Below are 5121 nucleotides of genomic sequence, written 5' to 3'. Positions count from 1 at the left end.
TGTGCAAAGTCCTCATCTTTGGCTGTATTGCAGCAGTATTTCTCACGACTGCAGCTTATGGAGCATCTCTTAAACTTTCATCCGCTCAAAAGGTGCAACGTCTTGAAGCTTCCATAACTGATTTAGAACTTCTGAAAGACATCGACAATGTAAGTGGTGATTTTCTTCTATCTGAAGATTTATTTGTATTTGGTTTTTTCTATGTAATTTTTTCAGAAAATTAACTTTTCCTCCTCCTTCTCTACAGAATTTCCTTGCCTTTTACACACCGAATGACAAACGGGTGAGTCTGAATTTTCTGTTCAGTTTTAATTCAATTTAGGGAGTGTAATTTCTGAAAGAAACTTCTGCTTTTGCTTTTTATTCTCAAGCATTAAAAGCCTGACATGCAATATTATCTCATTGCCTCCATGCAATAAGTAACACAAAATGAATAATCTGTATTCATCCTGCTTAAACATGCTTGAATTCACAGGAAAAAAGTGGTTCATGAACAATTTAAAGAGGGTATAAGGTTTACAGGAGGCAATGCTGTTGCGTTAACTCTAACACAGGAACAATTCTAAGAATGAAAGAAAGAGTTAGAAATAGATGTTTGTTTATCTAGAGGCAGAGCCACTAGTTGGTTCTGTTTAAGATGTAAGTTTTCTGTATTCCATCAATGGTGAAAGTCAGTTATGCTCTACTTAATTCTCCTCACGAATAAACCTTAACCAAGCCCTTCTGGATACATAAGCTGTAAATCATGTTGTATGGCATGGAGATAATACCTGAGACTTATTCCCACAAGAATAAGTGATCACCTCTGAAACACAGCACATCAGTGTGCAGAGAGTATTCTAAATACAGCTCAACTGCAGACAGGCTGATAATTTGTACTACCTTTCATTCAGTAGGCAAACAGCCCAATAAACAAGGGTATGAATTATTTAGTACTGGAAAGTAATTAAAAGCTTTACCCAAGTTATGAGTTAGCTGCTTTGAACTTCTGCTATGTTTCTAATTCAGAAGACTTCTCACTTAACAACACCTTTGTTTCAGTACAGATTTAAAGTCAGATTCTGCAACCACTTCCTTATCTGTGTCCCTTTTCTCATGTGCTGGCAGCATTAAGACCTGGCTCTAGGTCTTACATGAGCTCCAGGGCGTAAATGCAAATGTGTGGGGCTGATCAGTAACATATTGTCAGTGAGTGCCTGAAATAGCTCGCAAAAGTGATGCATAAAGTTAATTAACCAGTTCAAAAGCCAGCTCTGATGCAGACATCAGACAGAGCAACCAAAGCTCATCAACTGAAGGTGCCTCCAGGAGAGGCCACCCGTTTGCTATGCTAACCCATGATTTCCACATGGCAACCAGGAGTACGGCTCAGTTCAGGAATAAATATTGCAGCTTCGTGTCCCCAAGAGATATGCAACACTTCAAGTGTCTTGTAAAGGTTACTCACCTTTCAAAAGCTACAGAATTAAGGCTACATATAACATCCCCAATTACAACTCTGAGGGCAACAAATTAACTGTAAAACACCACAGAAAACAAACAGCTCAGTTCCTGAGATGAGGGTAAAAACAGAGAATCGAGATTTTGAAAAACAGAACAAGGAAAACAAGTCAGACATTCAACAATTTTGCTGATTGTTCTAGGAGTGCAACCAGACAACTCTAGCATGTTTCCTGAAAGAACTGACGGTCTTGGAACAAGATGTGGAAGAGAAGGACAAGCAACACGTTATAAATATCAAAAAGAATCTTGAGGATTTTAAGGTACACAATCTTTTATAAGTTTTATCAAAAAAATAAGGGAAATAGAAAGAAAAAAGTGTTTCACAGTTAGTGAAAAACCATGCCAGAATCAGAGTGCTCATGCATGAAGATCTGTGTTATCAACTCATGAAAATACAAGCTTTTGTACAAAAATACGCTAAGATTAACTATGTGACAACATCTATTTGCATGGTTATCTAATACAGTAAAATAGATTTGAGCACTACTGGTTACACAAGCCAACATTTAACAAAATACGACACTTTCTTTAATGAATCATGCAAAGCATCTTATGCTGACAAAAGCTCGTTTTTAGGAGCATAACAAATATTTGCATAGCAATGGCTTTGAAAACTGTGCTGTAAGTTTACCACTGGAGGGCCCAGGGATGAATGCAATACACCCTGACATACTACTAAAATAAAATCCATGGCCTAGAGATCCTTGTAGCATTTTAGGAGTACTCTTCAGGCTACAAATATTAAGGGTTGTTTTTTGTTAAAGGGAAATCTTTACAGAAGTTGATGTATCATTGTTAAAAACAGCTACACCAAGAGAGTCATCACCAATCAGTAAAATTCTCTGTATTGCAGGACACTGGTTTCTCAAACCCAACATGCAAGAAGTGTGAATCCAATGAGAAGAAAAAGTTTCCTGAATTTCACCAAGAAATGACCAGCTTCCTGCAATCTCTGAGGACAGAACTTGTATAAGCATTTCTATTTTTACTGCTACGTTATTTATTGAAATATTTAATTCTGAATAATTTATATATGTTGCCACATGGCATACTACTGGCTTGTTGTCCATTTTGGGACCACTGAATGTTCTTAATGTGCATGGTCTGTTCTAAGATCACACTTAACACTTTCAGTAAGCCCTAGGGGCTCAACGTTCTTTGGAAAACTCATTCATTGTCACTTTGTCAACAACCTGAGACAACTATTTATTGAAAAAGCGATTAAAAGTTACTTATAGATTATATTTAATAAAGGTCACAGACATACAAAAATCGTGTCTAGAGTCTTCTTTGTTTTGACACTGTCCTTTTTACGGGTGACTTAAAACTCTGTTTTCTTTAAAAACACACAAAAAACCTCAATGAAGCATTCAGCAGCATGCAAGTGTGCAAGTACCAGGCTCAAAGCAAGACACCTGCAGATAACCTTTTTCTAAGCAATATAAAACACTAATTTATGCTGGCATACAGCACAAGGTAGAGAGTACCAAAGTGCTTCTCCTCAAATATAAACTTTTTTTTTCCTGAGCTGTAATACTTAGCTACGCAAGCTTCCTGCAGGACATATTTTTCTCATTGGTGAAAGCAAAATATGTAGTTCTCAGCATTCTTGAGAGATAGGGAAGCATTATGAAAACAGTAACACACCTGAAGTAGCAACTCTGCAGGTAACTGGGGCCCCAGAACAAAACTGACGTGAAATTGAGGATTAATGTACAAATTCATGTGAACACACTGCATTGTCAGCAATCTTTCTGTGGAACCTCAGAAATGTCCTTACTCCCAACACAGATGGACTCAGTTATGTGACAAACAACGTAGGAGTATTTTTTATGGCACAAAAGCCCCAAGTCACTATTAACAAGGCAGGCTATAATTGATGAAAGTGAGCCCACTACAACAGCTATCAGCTATGGTTTAGACTTCGATGTGCTTTCCTGGTGGGTGTGGTATGGACTACTTAGCCTTACACTTAAAACCAGACTAACGATGGAAAAACCAGCAGTTTCCTTGCATGCTGCAAAGAGAAAATAGGCGTTAATGACAGCTTTCTGCCAAAACTGGGAAAATACTCACAGCACTGCCGACTGTTTCTCTACTCATCGTCTCTTCCCACGGCGAAGGAGTGCTCTGTCCCCACCCACAAGGACTCAGGAAAGTAAATGCTGCCAGTCACCTCAGCCACAAACAGAAAAACTCCACCCTCTCCTCAAATCAGATAACAGCAATTAACAAAAATACTTGAATACAGTAGGACACAGAAGATGAGAAAACAGGCAAGAAACTTCTGCATAAGAATTCCTTCTACCTTATCAATCTTCGCAGGAAAATCCTTCTCTTTACATAGATTCCTTCTTACTCCAAAAATTCTTAAATGCAGCATGCAGAAAGAAACACCATCATACACAACACATGGCTTTACAAACCTCTTCCAGTATCCTCTCAGACATTCATCTGCAGTGCTGCCCCAGCTCTCAGCAACCAGAGAGAGGGAGGAAGAGCAGTTTTCATTAAACACAATTCTCTTAATAAATGATGGTTCCTTTATTATTTCCTTACCTACAAGAGCCCTCAACTTCGGCAGCTGCATAAAACCTACCCTGGAGACAGTCTGTGCAGCTGGACATCCCACATGGAATAACCAAGGCATTCCCTAAGTCCCTAAACAGGATGCATTAGGCAGGAACAGTCATTTAGTTCAGAGAGCAGGAAAGGATGGTAAAGGGATACTCACCCATGCATTCCTTAGGAAAGGCAGCCGCTGGAGCTCACTTACAATTTCACAAGCACACACACTTTTTTGGGGATATGGTCTGCACAAAGTGCTTTGGAGCTGGGCTATTCTGAGACAGCTGCAGGTTTACAGACACAGAAAGAGGAGGCTTTGCCTGTCCTGGCTCTAGTTTTGGGGATCACCACATCACTTCTGCACAGCAGCCACGATCTGCTGTGGTTTTTCAAAACGTACTCAGGCCAGCTTGCTCCCCCATGTAGCACCCCCAGCAAGAAGTTCAAGTCAATTTTTCAAGGAAATACTTGCATAAAGGTGCTGACACAAAGAGCTAGCTGAGGTGTGAGGAAGGTATTTATGCTACACATAGTTATATCTGTCAGATCTACACCTAATTACAGGCAGGTCCACATTCTTAAACAGCACCTGCAGGATCAACTTCTATATTTGCCCAAGCTTTAAAAGATGTCTTTCGAGAAAAAGGATGTTATTAAAAGCATCTGAAAATGTTTAACAAGGTGAACTTTACTAGATGCAATTCCTCCTGTGAGTTGTTAAAAAAAAAAAAAAAGCACAGAACCCCTTAAAATAGTTATAAAAACTTATTTCCTGAGCTGCCTTCTCCTGCTTGATTGCACAAGTATCTAATATCTAGTATCAAATTAAGATACATAACATGTGCCATGACATGCATTTGACATGACAGGGGTGTATGCATATGTGACATTTGTGACACGTATCTGACACATGGATGTATGGAGCCTGAAACGTGGTGTGACATGATACAATGCATGACAACATTACACGGTACATTAGTCCTGCCTCAAGCAGAGGCAGAATCAGCTGTAGGATTGGTTTTGCCCCAAAACCCAGAGACACAGGGCAGG

The sequence above is a fragment of the Hirundo rustica genome, chromosome 5 (assembly GCF_015227805.2).
Source record: "Hirundo rustica isolate bHirRus1 chromosome 5, bHirRus1.pri.v3, whole genome shotgun sequence".
NCBI lineage: Eukaryota > Metazoa > Chordata > Aves > Passeriformes > Hirundinidae > Hirundo > Hirundo rustica.
This window is presented reverse-complemented; position numbering follows the sequence as displayed.